The sequence below is a fragment of the Triturus cristatus genome, chromosome 9 (assembly GCF_964204655.1).
Source record: "Triturus cristatus chromosome 9, aTriCri1.1, whole genome shotgun sequence".
In the NCBI taxonomy this organism is placed as follows: Eukaryota; Metazoa; Chordata; class Amphibia; order Caudata; family Salamandridae; genus Triturus; species Triturus cristatus.
The window spans coordinates 484,504,464-484,520,609 of NC_140592.1; the positions used below are offsets into that span (position 1 = coordinate 484,504,464).

General features: G+C 45.8%; 1 protein-coding gene across 4 annotated transcripts in view; it reads left to right on the forward strand.

Moving 5' to 3' along the window:
* The window catches only part of DPP3 (dipeptidyl peptidase 3), a 533,904-nt gene that overhangs the window by 43,460 nt on the left and 474,298 nt on the right, over positions 1-16,146 (forward strand). The window contains exons 1-2 of one of the 4 annotated variants that reach the window (XM_085625442.1): positions 11,380-11,520; positions 11,608-11,717. The exons of 2 other annotated variants lie outside the window; for them this stretch is intronic. The gene's annotated coding sequence lies outside the window, so the exon portion shown is untranslated. Of the gene's footprint in view, positions 1-11,323; positions 11,521-11,607; positions 11,718-16,146 lie in introns of those variants that run through there. One more of the 4 variants, XM_085625441.1, reaches the window with a different exon arrangement.

Below are 16,146 nucleotides of genomic sequence, written 5' to 3' on the forward strand. Positions count from 1 at the left end.
TCCCAGCATGTCTCAAAGCATTCCCAGAAAATGTCATGAATGGTGCATCTCTGTGTTTGGACCAGCTAGTATGCACCCAGGAATAGGTGTACTATGTCATGTACCCCAGGGTTCTCCAAATACAGTGATCAAACACATATATAAAAATGCACATACAGTCACACCGATATATTCACATGCAAATGTTCACTCTCAATTGAGAGTGAGTTGCTTAATGTAAATCATTTAGGTAAAATTGGAAATTAAATAGCCTGCAAGCTAATCTGGCTCCAGCTATTGTTCCACTGAATGGTAGGCGGTGGCCTCAGAAAGATTTAACTGTTGACATTTGAACCTATAGACTACACTTAGTTTTATTCCACAAAATAATTATCTGTTCAGCTATCTCATTGTAAACGAGTCCAAATATTTACATGATTGCTTTCTACTTTCATTTCCTTTGGCTGCACACTCTTAAAGTGTTATATATTAAAACACCACTGTCATATCATATTATTTACTAAACAGCTCTGAATGAGTTAACCTCTAAGGCAGAAGGAGCACATAATTCAGACAACAGAGACACACATCATGGCCTAGAAAGAATATGTTAAAACAGATAAAATTGAATTTAAGAAAATCACGAACAAAAAGATATGTACACCCAATTAAAAACTTGTTCCGTGAAGATTACACACAATGGATGTGAAGGCATGGTGATTGAAACAGTGATGTGATTCTGTTAGGCCTATGTTAAATTAAACATTTCATTTCTCAACATCCTGAGGTCAGATCAAAAACAACGTAAACATAATAGGCCATCAAGTGCTTAGAAGCAAGCAGACAGTGTGCTTAAAAAAGCTTCACAGCCTCTGCAATAAATGTTGTGTTTCTACTGTGCCCTCGGGTCACAGAGGCCAGTAGTTTAAAATGCTTGTGAAGAGGAGACAGCAGCTCCTGTGTTTGAGCGTTGGGGCTGCGCCCCTCCACCCAGCAGGCCCTTTTTAGATCTCGCCTGACCCAGCGCATGCACTGGTCTAGTGAGACTTATTGAGAGGGCTCCAAAAAGTGCTACCAGGCAGCCTAGAGCTACAGTGCATGTGCGCGGGCGCGCCCACCGCGCTTGACCGCGATTACTTTCACTTTTGCGGCCGCATGGCCGCTTTGATGTTTGATAGCGATCACTTTTGCGGCCGCACAGCCGCTTGGCATAGCCAATAGGTCTCGCTTTTGGGACCTTATAAGTATTTAGTTATGCAACTGTTGCATGGCTAAACACTTATAAGGTCCCAAAGGCGAGACCTATTGGCTATGCCAATGCTTGTTAATATTTTCTTTTTAACATATATCTTCTTCACAGCAGTCTGTAAGACAGTACTACCTTGCTGCTTGATCTGCCATCTGATTGACGTAGCAGACACAGACAGACACTAACAATGCAGTGCGGCACATGTGGAAAGGGGGGGCTCTTGGCACCCCCGCCTGCATGGCAGTGCGGCGACCTCCCCCGGACTACTCGGTGGTGGGGCGCGTCACTGGGGGGCGCGCCCTACCACCGATTGGCTGCCTGCGTGACCCGGATGTCGTTAATCGACATCCGGGTCGGAAGGGAGGGGGGGGCGGGCCACTGGGGGGGGGGATAAAGCGGTGGGGAGCGCCCAGGTGACCCCCTTGTTCCCTGGACGCTCCCCCACATAGGACGTGCCCCGGCGCTCGGGGCGGAAAACTTTTCTCTTCTCTTTTTTGTCTTTCAGGTCGGCCGGATCGCGACTCGTCGGCGCTGGGCTCCCGCCTATCGAAGGAAGCTGCTTCGTGCCTTCGCTGCGGTGTCGTGTGATTAGAGCAGAGTTGCGGTGCGGGAGCCTTCCGAGGATCGTTCCGGCTCGGAGGATTAGCGAGGTCCGGTCCGGTGCGTCGTGTTGGGTCGAGTGCTGCGGTACACGACAGGGGGAGGAGAGGTACTGCGAGGGAGCGGGTGGGGTGCGGATTTGCCGCCCATTCTCGACTGGTGCCGCTTTAAGTGCTGGCGTCACTCCTGGGTCCTTTTTCCTCGTTTTTCCGCCGGGGAGGGAACGGACATTAGGCAGGGTTTGGTGGATTAGGGGAGTAAGGCGTCCAGTGTAGGATCCTGTGTTTAATATTAAGGTCACAGGTTCAAATCCCTAACGTGTTAGCTGAGACTTTATGCTACCGACGTTGTCGATACAATAACTGCTGTTGGGTAATATAAATCTGTTCTACAGAGCAAAGTTGAAAGTACTGCTGGGCAGTTAAAGGAAGTTGGTGCTGCTTATTTTTAGGAGGAGTTGCAAGGGGGATACAGGGAAAGTACAGGGTATTGGCTTTACTGCTGGAACTGTGTGAGACAGAAACACGCGCAAGGGAATAATAAGGGCGCCTGCATTGGCCTGGTGGCTAGTACACGTTCTCTGGTTGGTAGGATAGGGGCAACAGCCAAGGCCAGTGGACTGGGCAGTGAAAGAAGGTTAGAGCTTGTACATACGTGTGTAACTTTGCATAACTCCCGGGATTTAATACATTTTCTATTTCAGGTGTTATTACTGCGTCCCTGCAATTTCTTGTGGTAAGCCCCGAGTGGTGGCCAGCAGTTGTGGTCGCAGGTCACTTCAATTCCGGCTGGGAGTACGCAGGATTGGAACGGTAAGAGGAGAGCGGGGGGCTCGCATTACATTGCTTCTGGTAGCCGCCGGGTGGGTCTACGTTAGAGTTTACTCACCCCTGACAAACCGGATAAGCCGGGGCGTTGCGGTTACGGTTGCATGGTGCTTACAGCCCCCTGTAGATCCTCCATCTGGTGAAGGTAATAAGCGTACTGACGCCTGTATTAGGGTATTAGTGTAGGGCGGTGCACCCAAGTCATGGCGGGGCCAATGGGTGGTGAAGGGGGGTCCAGGATGGAGGCTATGTTGCAGGCCATGATGCAGGAGATGAATAGCATCAATAAGAGATTGAGTAAAGTGGATGAATTGGAAGCACGCTTGAATGAAAGGTTTACTGACCCCCCAGCTTCTTCAGGCAGGCCCGCGCGGCAGCGGAAGGCACCCTTGTCCAGAGGGGATTTTGTTAGCCCGCCCAAGATGTCCAAGGCTAAGAAGCGAAGGCGCAGTGCCCCAGCCCCAGTGGTACCGGTTTCAATCACACCCGCGGTTTCGGTACCCCTGGTACCTGATTCAGTACCCCTTGTACCTGTCCCGGCACCCGTTACATTGGCTCCTGCCATGCCGCCGGCGCTACCTCCTGTGGGGCCTACTCCCCCGCCCGTGCTACCGATCCCAGTGCCGGGTCTGCCGGCACCGGTCTCTCCATTGCCTACCATGCCAGCGCCACCGGCTATGCCTCCCGGGGGGCCCGTAGTCCCAGCAGATAGCCCAGACTCGGTCCCGCCTGAATTGGTATCTCAGATAGCGGCTTTATTACCTTGGCTAAAAAAGGGGGGGTGTTACCAGCGTCGTCAGATCATGCAGCAGAAGCAGCACAGTTGGTAGAAAAGATTAAATCAGCAGCGGCAGCGGATAGAGCTGCGGTTCCCCCCTCTTCTTCACTTGCAGGTTCCAGCCCCGCCCAACCGAAGGCAGATGGTGGTCAACCGGTCGCGGCGCAGGAAAAGGGTAAGGAGGTGGCACTGCCCCTCTTGGGCGATGGGTCATTGCCCTCTAGGAGTGAGAATTTGGCACAACATGTGTCCCAGGCAACGAAGGAATTGATTTGGGCGGGGAAATATGTTTACATTTTTTCATTGCTACTGGATCACAGGGAGATGGAACAGGCAAAGACACTAAAGGAGTGGATGCTTCCAAGTGAGTGGAGGGCACAGTGTGCTAGATTTAGGGTAGAGGAATCTTTGCTCAATTGGGTTAGGGCTTTTGCAGTGTTCACGACCATCATGGCCGAGCGGCCTCCTAATGTGCAGGCGTCATTGGCTTGCTACCAGAGTAGAATCGTGGGGTGGAGCGAGCAGTACCCGGGGGATGCCTGGAAGGAGTATGATGTCAATTTCAGGAAAGCTAGGGAATTTGACGCGTCATTGGCATGGGATAAGGTGGACTCTGTGTCATGGCATAGGCAGTTCTCAGGGAGCTCTGCCCCACTACAGTCCACCACTGCGGTCAGGGGGTACTTCACCAGACCTCAACACCCCTTTCGGGCGGCTCAGGGGAGTGAGGTCCCGGGTAGGGGTAGGGGGGGGGGGTTTGAGAGGAAAGGGGTGTGTTGGGACTTTAATAAGCGTACCTGCACGAGGGCCCCGGGCACCTGTAAATTCAGACATGCATGTTCGATCTGCGGTCATCCCTCCCACCCCGAGTCATCTTGCAGGTCCAAGCAGGGCAACCACAGCCAGAGGGGGAGGGGGAAGCCAGTGTAGTGCAGATATTCGGGATATCCCAACCCCTATAGATGTTTTGGCAATGATCCCTTGGTTGAATAGGTACCCGAATCACACAGCGGCCACTCTACTGCAGGAAGGTTTTTCTCAAGGTTTTAGGATCCCGGCAGGGGGCTACACAGGTAGCACACATTGCAGGAACCAACTGTCGGTGCAACATAACCCCGCAGTGGTGGCTGCTAAGATTAGCAAGGAACTGTCCCTGGGTAGGATAGCTGGCCCTTTCCAGAAGGTGCCTGTCCCCGATTTTGTGTGTTCTCCACTAGGGGTAGTACCCAAAAAAGAGAAAGGTAGCGAATGATACTGGATTATGTGTAACTGTTGCAGTCGTGTTTAGGCCTTTTCTTTCCCTTGTAGCTTTATGATGTTATACATGACGTGTGATTTTAGTCAGTGTAGTTGTCCTTTAGAATTTTCTCCCTTAGGTCGTCGTATTTATTAGGTATGAGGGGCATGCGGTAAGGTCATGACCGGTGAGCAACTATTTGAAGGTCTGAGGGGGCGGGCATCATCCTACGGAGGTGGCCGCCCAGGGGGAGGGGCCATTGGCCCCTCCCAGAACTTCAGGGGCAAGGTAACTGGTGCTTCAAAGGGGCGCGGGTTGGGGAGTCACGCTTTCCTTAGGCTGGTAGCCACCCCGCGCGCGCATACTCATGACGTCACCGGATGGCGCAGAGTAAGGGCCCTCCTTTAGTGGGTAAATGAAGTTCACGGCGTGGACCGGGTAATTACCGGGCCCGGCTGCGCATGCGCACACCTGTAGGGGAGGCGCAGCTAGTAGGACCTGACACCGGTTAGCGACCTTGCCATATGGCCCAGAAATGTTAGTATACAAAAATGCAGAGGAGGATGTTAGACTCGGTTAGGAAACAATCTGTATTAGAGTCTTTGTTAAGGATAGACACTCACACCTGTTGACAATAATGTATCTAATGTCCTGCTGAATTTTTGTATAACCGTTTATCATGCAAATTTGAAATTTATTGTTTTGTACTTAATAAATACGGCCGGGGGGTCTCGCGACCTCCCGCCTTCCAAAGATACCACGTCTGGGTGCTGTGTCCGGGGGTGGTGTGGTCATAGGGGGAGGGCGGTAGCCAGTCACTGACCATGTGTGTACGTACTATATTTGACCGAGTGACATCATTACTAGGACTTACTTATTTTCAGCCCTTGTTTTGTACTAAGAGAGGTAGCGCCACAGTGGTGAAGAGAGACAAAAACATCAAGTCAGGTTGGGCGCCGTACGTAGAAGCCCTGCATGTTCTTTCCAACATCGTGAATACGGTGGCACTTCAACTTTTTCAAGCTTGTCATGTAAACAATCGTCCCTTCACGCTGTACGTCGGTTCTCACTGTTTTCTAGTAAACAGAATGCCCGTGCTGCCACTTTCACTATTTTTGCCATGCCGAATGCTGCACGCACTAGATTGTTGATTTAGTGCCTTTCAGTTTACCAAAGGCAAAGTTACAGTCAGAGGAGAAAAGTGAGGTAGGGATGCATGTGACCAGGGCACAAGTCCCAACAAGCATTTGCAATGCAATAGGTATCGCAATTACATTGTTTTGAGCTATTGGCATTGAAAATGTAAAAAAAAAATTCCCTTCGTGAAGCTCCGTGCCCTGCCATCCCTTCCATGTCGCTAACATGCTTCCTGAGTTTGTAGATGTGAACGAGACGTACTCGGGGACCCAAGAGTAAGCACCGGGTCCAGTGAAGTAACCAAAACGATGCCAGCCCCTGCAGAAAGTGGTGCACCCCCACTCCATGTCTCATTGATCTAGGGCTAAACGTGTGACCCCCTTGTAGGGAGAGGACCAACTGTGCGGCTGGGCCATGCGTTAAGCCCCTGGCATGATTGATCCACTGTATGCCCTGATATACCTGTATAGCGCCACCCAGAGGGTTTTAGTGCGCTTTCTGGCAGTTTAAGAGAGGAAGGGGGCACTCAGCAGACCCCCGAGGGAGATGGCTGGGAGGGAGAGGACGGGACACCGGATGCGGGGGGAATGGGACGTAGAGGTGGGGAAGGGGTCAGAGGACTCTGGTGTTGTAGGGGAGAAAGGGGAGAGACTATGGAGAGGCAGCGGATGGTAGGGGGGTGTTGAAAAATGGAGAGGAAAGACCCCGAGAGGAGGAAGAGACTAGAGCAGCAGATGGGGGGAGGAAGAGGCGGCTACACTCCGTAAAGCGCTTCAGAGCCTCGTTAGGATGAGGAAGCGCTATATAGTTACACTTACTGTACACCACGGAGAGGAAAGCGCCTGCTGCGAGAGCTGGCACCGGAGAGAAGAGGAGGCGGGAGGGAAGGGAGGTGGGGGTGTGGGAAGGACAGGAAGAGGGGGCGGAGCAGGGCGGGGATGACTGGTGGTGTTATTATTGTGCAAAGTAATAAATAAAGTGTCCAATTGTCAGAGCAGCTCCTAGAGTTTCTCAATCCCACAGAAGCACCTTGCTGCCTTGTCAGGGGAACGATGCGCTATACAAGTGCTACGATGTTGACAGGTGCCATATGAAAGAGGGGCTATACAAGTGCTACAATGCTGACAGGTGCCTATGGTACGTGAATCACGTGAACAAGTGTGAAAAGAAACACTGACATATTTATGTCTCCATAGCAGGCACACGTCTATGAGTGTTAAAACCAAAACTGTTTATGTTAACACTCACTTGACACAAGTCTCAAAGCACAAACGTGTTCTTATCTGCACACGGAAACAAGATCGCAATGGAGCGTACCCACACACGCACCGTTTGTAAACATCCAGTTGTGTCCATGGGGTTCATGACGGGGCACTCCTTGCACATCAGAAAGTGTGGTGAATGCAGAGGTCTTACAGACTTTAACAGATGTGAAAAAACGCCAGCGTGTTCATATCTGCACGCAAAAGCCTCTTGTGAGCAAGTGTGAAAACACAACGACACCACAGCCTTGCTGATGCTACTATTACCCGTTCCAGTGGCGCTGGTGTTCTTATCCCAAGGAGAATGAAGATATGATAGAAGCATGTTGGCATTCAGCTCCCTGCCTTGCTGGCTGTACATGGGTCTTTGCAGCAGCGGAGAGGCGCATGAACCGGCTGGGCTATCCTAGTTGAAAAAGCGGAGGAAGTGATGCAACACGCCGCGATTTATACTTTGCTTGCGACGGATACACATTAAAAGCGACAGATTCAAAGAAAGGATTGATTCCCTTTAAAGAAAAAAGTAAAAATTGTGAGATGAACCCTCGGGAGGGTCCGCCCTCTTCAGCCCTCGAACCATATGCTTCATTAAATGTCAAAGAAAACATTCCTACTATTAAGGGTTACGTCTTTGCTTAAAATCTTATCACTCGTGCCTGTAGGTGCGCTTCAGTGGGCACACACACATAACTGAAAGTGAAAGATTAGAAAGAGGCCCGGCGTGACGTTGGCTATTTAAAGCACAAATGCGCTTGGTTTGTACGCTGTGCAATAAAGAGTGAGATTGCTACACTGAATCATGCCTGCTATAACATGTATATACATCACTTTAATTATTCTAAAATGTTTTTCTTTATTTACTGTCTTGCTTTTGACGCGCCCTGACCTCTGTGTCTCTGTTGTTTCTTGTGACAAACAGCCCTGATGCAGATATGCTTGAATGGTCGATAGAAAGCAATTGAGCCCAAGCTGTCTGGACAGCTTCAGCCCATAAAACAAGCTGTCTCCGCGTGCACATCTCCTGTCCGCGCAGGCACAGTGAGCAGGAGACAGGGAGGGACAGGAGATGTGCACGCGTGCACATTTTCTGTCCGTACGCGTGCACATCTCCTGTCCCCCTTCCGCTGAAAAACCGACGACAATAGATCTCGCCAAGGCGATCAGCGCATGCGCTGCGTCGCTAGGTAAGACCTAAAAAACGAAGAAGGGCTACTAACCTAGTCAATCAGAATGCACGTGACATCACGACGTGTGACATCGCGGCACGTGACATCACGGCATGTGACATCACAGGAAGTGGCATCATAAGAAGTGACATCAGATCTTAAGCCCTCCCATATACGTTTAACATGTCTATCATGAGTACATTGGAGCATATTTCAAGTATATAGGGAAACCTTCCTGATTTAGACAGGAAATTCACACTTTTGTAACCTATTCATAAAACAATGTTGCCTTGTTCTCCTAAACTTCCTCTACCCATAGTGCTTTAAGAGAAAAAATAGTGGTACTTTTACATTATTACACCTCTTCAGGGCTATTAAGCACTATATAAATTACATTTCTTTTCTGTAAATACAGGAAAAGACCAACACATCTGTCATTCTTACAGTGAATGCATATGTTGTAAACTGAGGCTGAACAAAGTGAAAAGCTGCCTCTCTTAAGTAGGTGTGTAGTGCTAACAAGGAGTGAGCCTCTTTGTTTCCCCTCTGCTGCATTTGTATCTAGGTGTGAGGCTCATGACTGCTCCCAGCCAGGAGACTCCAACAAAGGGAAGCCTGATTACCCCTCAGATGCGGCCTTTGTTATGGGCCAAGCTAGAGTCTGAACTAAGAAAGCACCCTCTTGCCTGCACGTTATTGCAGATCGGATCGAAAGCAGACAATGTGCAGGCGCTGCTGAAAGTGTCCCGGTGTTGCAAATTACACCAGGACGAATTCAGCATATTTTTCACTGGGGCCCAACTTCTTGGCAGGGTGGATGGCGTCCACCCTGTGAAAATAGTGGGTGGACGCCATCCACCCGCGTGTACCCCCGACTTGTTCCCTGCATGTGAGTCTGTACTGATGTTGGGAAGATATAAAACAGGAGGCTGATTCTAGCGGTGTGCTGGGAACCAGCTATGTGGTGCACAGAGGACTGGAACCAAGCTAAGGGTTGTTTTGGCCTCCCCGTGGTAAGCTACCCACCATATTCATTTCTGTTGTTTGTCATTACAGTCACCTGTCCATTCAAAAAGTCCTGTCTGACAACTCTCTACAGGGATATATAGCGGCACTATCTTTATGCTTTGTGAGCTGCCTAAAAAACCCCACACTCTCTCCCTGTCTCCTCTTCACAAGCATTTTAAACTACTGGCCTCTGTGACCCGATGGCACAGTAGAAACACAACATTTACTTCAATGACTGTGAAGCTTTTTTAAGCACACTGTCTGTTTGCTTCTAAGCGCTTGATGGCCTATGATGTTTGTGTTGCTTTTGCTCTGACCTCAGGATGTTGAGAAATGAAAGGTTTAATTTAACATATGCCTAACAGAATCACATCACTGTTTCAATCACCATGCCTTCACATGACAAGTTTTTAAATGGGTGTACATATCTTTTTGTTCAAGATTTTCTTAGATTCAATTTTATCTGTTTTAACATATTCTTTCTAGGCCATGATGTGTGTCTCTGCTGTGTGAATTATGTGCTCTTTCTGCCTTAGAGGTTAACTCATTCAGAGCTGTTTAGTAAATAATATTATATGACAGTGGTATTTTAATATATGACACTTTGAGAGTGTGCAGCCAAAGGAAATGAAAGTAGGAAGCAATCATGTAAATCTTTGGATTGGATTACAATAAGATAGCTGAACAGATTAATTATTTTGTAGACGAAAACTAAGTGTAGTCTATAGGTTCAAATGTCAACAGTTAAATCTTTCTGAGGCCACAGCCTACCATTCAGTGGAACAATAGCTGGAGCCAGATTAGCTTGCAGGCTATTTAATTTCCAATTTTACCTAAATGATTTACATTAAGCAACTCACTCTCAATTGAGAGTGAACATTTGCATGTGAATATATCGGTGTGACTGTATGTACATTTTTATATATGTGTTTGATCACTGTATTTGGAGAACCCTGGGTTACATGACATAGTACGCCTATTCCTGGGTGAATACTAGCGAGTCGAAACACAGAGATGCACCATTTATGACATATTTTGGGAATGCTTTGAGACATCTTGGGAAGCTCGAGAAAATAATGGCAGATTACTGTCAAGTCAAAGTCAAAGTCAAAAAATACTTTTATTGATTCTTTAAAAATCATAAAAGGATGGCAAACCATCATAAAATACTGATTCTGAACATTAAATGAGCATATGTATTTAAAAAATATTGTTATTAAAAAAAATTATTTTTTTTTTTTTAAACATTGATCAGGAAGAAAACCATAAAAAAACCATGATCACAGTAAAGAGTCAGTCAACGGGTTAGTGATATATTGTGAGCATTTTCCCTGACAAATTTAGGGGCCATTAGTGACACACTGCGTGCATCCTGTGGGACATGGTGGCAAACTTAACATAATAATCACCAAGTTTAATGGCTGTGACAAGGGCGTAAGAGTCTAAGGATAATGAATAAGAGTAAAGAAGAGAATCCACAATGTGAGGCCTCAGGTTCGCTGTCACAGAATCAGAATAGATCATATGCCTTTCGGCTTGCTAGATATATTGGCCACGCCCCCACAGATGGCTTCGAACAGACAAAGAAACCTACGCTCAGTGACGTGTTAAGTAATATTTCTAGATGGTGAATACCGTGATTTTAAATGTAATAAATATATCTGTTTCATGAGTTGGTTAATCTTTATTTGTCTTTGGTTTTAAAACGTCAAAACCCCATCTGCAATGCAATATCCCAGATGCTGTAACAACCTCAAATGCGCGAGAAGGGATTTTTAATACGTTCCTTCCAATAGCCCTCCTGTTGTATCTGAGGTAAACTATCAAAATTACACGACATAAAATGAAGGCGTTATTTTGCGTAGATCACCACTTTTTGCATGCAATTGAAGCATTATGTGAGGTTTAAAGAAGGGCACGTCCTCGCTTCATGAGCAGCCAGGCTTATTATAACCAAACCAGTTTCTTTTTAGCAGCCTTCTACTGAATGCCTGGGAATCTGGATCCGCTGAATGCTTACGTCACCCAGCATTAATCAGGACTACTCACTGTCCTTCTTCTGTCTTCATAACCCTGAGCCATAGTCCTACATCACTGTCTCTAGTTGCCCATGGTTTCGCATGCCGGCTAGTTGTCCTTCCTTACTGTTAGTATATTACCTCGGAGCATGGACGCCCTATGAAGGTACTCCTCCAATCTAACGCAACAAAATAAAAGCTCACTGACGCCACCGCTGCTTTCTCCTCAGCCGACCTGTACACCTGACAGCAAACAGAGGTGCGTATAAGCCGATGCACGTTGAGTCTCACAATACAGTGTACTGCGGCGAAACAGTCTCTTACTAGTGCACGTGCGCTCTCCTAGGTGTGGCCCTGATCACCGCACTTGGGACAATAGCCTCCTCTTACAGTAGTAATAACGAGTACAGATTTCACGCTCCAGTGGAGGGGTGGTGCTGACCGATCTGAAGAGGGGTAAGTCTGGCACGAGAAGAGAAGACACGATACGTAGCAGGTAGGAAGGAGCTTGCCTTGTGCTTAAGGGGGCTATCTGCAGTTGGAGCAGGTAAAGGGAAAACCATTAAAGCAATTTTCTATGTTTTCAGAAGAAAAGGGTATTGTGTCACAAACTGCCTACTGTATGACCTGGCTGCACTTTAGCCAGTCCGGGCTTTCTTGTCTTTGGCATGCTGAGCTATTCTATCTAATACTTAAAACGAAAAGCGAAAGTGCAAGTCACGTTCTCTGTGGTGGCATACCTAACAACATTTTTAAAATATGAAAGAAAGATTTTGAAAAAAAAAGAATCTGTAAACTTTATTTTCCCCGTTAACTTCCAATGATGAGGAAGCAATTTTAAGAAGGAAAATCCTAAATTAAATTAAATCATTTTAGGCTTTAAAAATCCGGAGTCTCCCTCTTGAATGGGGTATTTTGTCATATTCGTGAAAGTATTGCTCGGCTTGGCAGGGATGTCTCTTTCCTTCATAGGTACATTAAGAAAAAAACTGGGAAATGAATTTACATTAATTGGCTGTAATGTATTTCATCACAAAATTAGCTTTTTTTTACTCCTGAATCTGGTGGGCACTTATCTGTAAGCCATAGCTGTTTGTAACGTTGATCTTCGATCTTCCCTATAACATTTAGGAGAGGGAAAACGAATGCATATGGCGTGTACGTAATTGTTTTGTGAAATTTCAGGAAATGTTTTGCAGAATGGCACTTTTAGAACAAAATATATATTTTCAGTATCTTGCATGACTTTTATCGTGGAACCAACTGAAATAAGTACATCTCTAATTGACCATCAATCATAAAGCAATCTTTCTTATGAACACTAGCTTTTGAACTTCCTTTTTTGCGTCAGAAATAATAATTTTGAATTGGTTTCTTACTTTAAACACATTCAGTTACCTTAATTCTCTGTACACAAAACTGAGTAACCATTCCAGGTCAGTATTTTGCAAGCTTTTTTCCCATCACCCAGATGCCACACATATACTGTTGTGCTTTACAGTTATTTGTAACATTCCAATCAAGAACAAAGTAAATATAAAAAAAACTTTAAAAATGAGGCTCACATTTGATAGGGCATTTCATCATAAAATAATATACCTTATCAAATATATCCAGTCTTTTTTTCCCTAATGGCGGTGCCCTTGGCAACAGGTAGTATTACCAATGCATTATTCAGCATACATTATGGGGTTTAATCGGTCTTGTCTTTAACTACAGAGTGAGGACTAGATGCTCCCATCGTCCTTGCTGCAGAGGTAGTGCGAAGGACACAAACACTTCGTCCTCCCTACTCTGCACAGAGGACCCAGAAAGAGACATCTGTAGTCTATGAAACTGAGTCTGCAAGTGAATTGAGCAAGCATAGACTCCCCACAGGCTGAGTAAGTGGAAATCTAATGCTTGTTGGTTGTCGACTTTTTATAGTCCACAGAACTGACCAGCATTGAATCCATACCCCCTTTTTTTCAATAGTTAAATACATTTTCCTGCTGATTTCTAGCGAGTCCCGGTGAGACGTCATTAACAAAGCACTCATAAGTATCTCTAAATAGTCCTTTGTAAGCATTTGTTTTCGTTTTTTTGCAGAGCACACAACTGTGATAACTACAACTAATACCGTTTTAATGGTGACTTCTTCACAGCCATACAGTGGCGTAAAAATGAAACAACCCAAAAATAGCAATTAATTGTTCCACTTTTATTGCACACATTCGGATAATTTCTCTGAAAGGGTCCAAGCCCATTTTAAGACTTGAGTAATTTAATTCTCTTTTGCTGGAAGTTTAAACGTGCAGCATCCAGATGAAGCAGGGGTGCAAATGGGCACTACTGATTAATGGATTGTTAATTCTACCTTTGGCCAACAGCACCTCGAGTGGGCATTAAAACACTGAATATGTTTGAGGACAATATACCCTATCAGACGTGATTCTCTGTTTGAGATATTTTATATTTACTTTATGATTTAGTGTAATGACATGAATAATTATAAGATCAGTATATGAGTGGTACTTGGCTGATGGGAAGATACTGACTGTAAATTGTTGTCCAGTTTTGTGTCCAGAGAATGAAGTTAATTCATATGTTGAAAATATGCAATATATTAAAAATGATCATGGCTGAAATAAGAAACACGTCAAGCTCCGGTATTAGTAGGAAATGTTGCTTTATGATTGTTGGTCGATTTGGATGTTTATTTCTTTCGGTTTATCTAATGTGCTCCATCCCCAGTGTTCTATAAAGAGTAGTTCGAAGGTATAGATGCTCTATAACACGTTTTAAAAAATAAGGGCTAGATGTATCATAGTCTTTTACCAATTCTGTTTCTTTGGGAAAATGCTTTAGTACATACGGCCCTCAATACCTGAACGCCTGGAACATCAGTGGTAAAGAGGGCCGGCTTTAGGGCAGTGTCAGTCACAGTGCGGCCGCACTGGGCGCTGACTTGTGGAGTGGGGCGCTGTGACCTCAAGGGGGGTGCTGTGTTTAGCAACATTCTGTGATATGAGAGATGCGGGGAACTTTTTCAGGTGGTAGTGAGAGAATCCAAGGAGGCGGTCAGGGGACATGGGGGCGTAAAAAGTGATAGTCGCACCGGGCACCACCAGCGCTAAAGCCGGCCCTGACCGCAAGAAACCGTGCACTTCAGCATCTTGTTAAGAACTCTCCTTTCTCCTCAACTAACTTTCCCCTCAACTAACTTTCCCCAGGTATTCCTAGTCCTATGACAATTCTGCGCTAAATGCCATTCTCTGCATGTAGTGCACAATAAAAAAAAAAATAAGTAAAAAATGAATTCTCACTTATGATTTACAATGTATAATTTAGCCATTCCACGAATAAATTCTGTTGCACAAGTATGCTCACAAAGTTTCTTTAATGTCACAGTGATACTGACTCACTGCAATAAACTTTAGTTGAATGTCATTAACAAAAGGGTTTTATTGGGAACGTTTAGGTCTCAATGGGTGTTTTACTGTCAAGTGTGCTGATAACATATGCCTGCAAATACGAGTCATCAGTCCTCATTATTGAAATGTGTGGTTCCAGTAAGAGGAGATCGGATGGGATAACAGCAGAAGGTTTAATCCATTGCCTTTATTGGTGGTGAACTGAACAACACACTTTGAACTTTGATAGCGTCTTATTCCCAAAAGCAGCAACCTTATCGCTGAATGAACAATGCAATTTTGCAGAAGTAAGGGCCTTGCACGAGCAGTGAGAGACTGCCTCGAGTACATAAAGAAAGTTAGGGCATAGCACACTGCTCACCGTCACTTAGGATCCAATTTATACATCACTGACATATCAGGGCCGGCTTTAGGGCAGTACGACCGGTTTGGCCGCACAGGGCGCTGACCTGTGGAGGGGACGCTGTCTTCAGGGAGGATGCTGTGTTTAGCAATATCTTATGATTGGAGAGATGAGGTGCACTTTTGCCCGGTGGTTGTGAGACAATCCGAGGAAACAGTCCTGGGGTTTATGGGGTGCCAAAAGTGATTGTCGCACCGGTCGCCACCAGCACTAAAGCCTGCCCTGGTGGTAAATATGAGTACAACACAAAGATAATAACCAGATACTAGCTGCTGCCCAAAGATCAAGAGTAAATGTCACGGTTTCATTTCTTAATATTTATTAACCAATATAATTGGCTTGTAGTCATATCGTCAGTTTATAACCAACAGTAACAAAAAATATACACAAACTTAATTTGATTGAATACTATCTGTATGTTATTTGCTGGGACCTCATTGCCACTGAAGAAATAAGAATCCCACTGCTAAAATCAAAGCAGAAAACGGTAGCGGTTCTGCCGCACACCACAAAACACAATACCAAACATAACTGCGCTCAAAAAGCTCACTGCCTCGTTTCTCTGGTGACTTTGCATTTTGTTTAATATTTTTGCAAGGCTTAATTTTGGCCTGTTGACCGTTATTGAGCCATATCGCCAGATGCGTTGCAAGCAGACTAGGAGTGGCGGCCATCATTATGTTGGTTGTTGGTCAGTGCAGCAGTCTCTCACAGACACACTAAGCAGGTGCAGGGCAGCGGGGGAGTATATAAGTGCTACAGCTGTGAGTCCGTGCCATAGTCAAACTCTTCTGTGCCAATTTAATAAACCAGTACCCTTTAAAACATCTTGCAATGGTAAGCAGTTTTTGAACCTTCAAAGATAAATCTGTCAGATCACCATGAGTTTAAAAAGTATGTTTATTTGATTTGGATATATGTAATTCAGTAGAGAGCATCTATCTTGCCAATTCCCCATCTCCACCTAGTGTCTCCATGTGCGAGTTAGATGTGGATTTCTTGTGCATGCCCTTCAGGTGATTTCTCATACACCACTTAACTTTAGTTACCCATCTAAGCATCAGTGAGA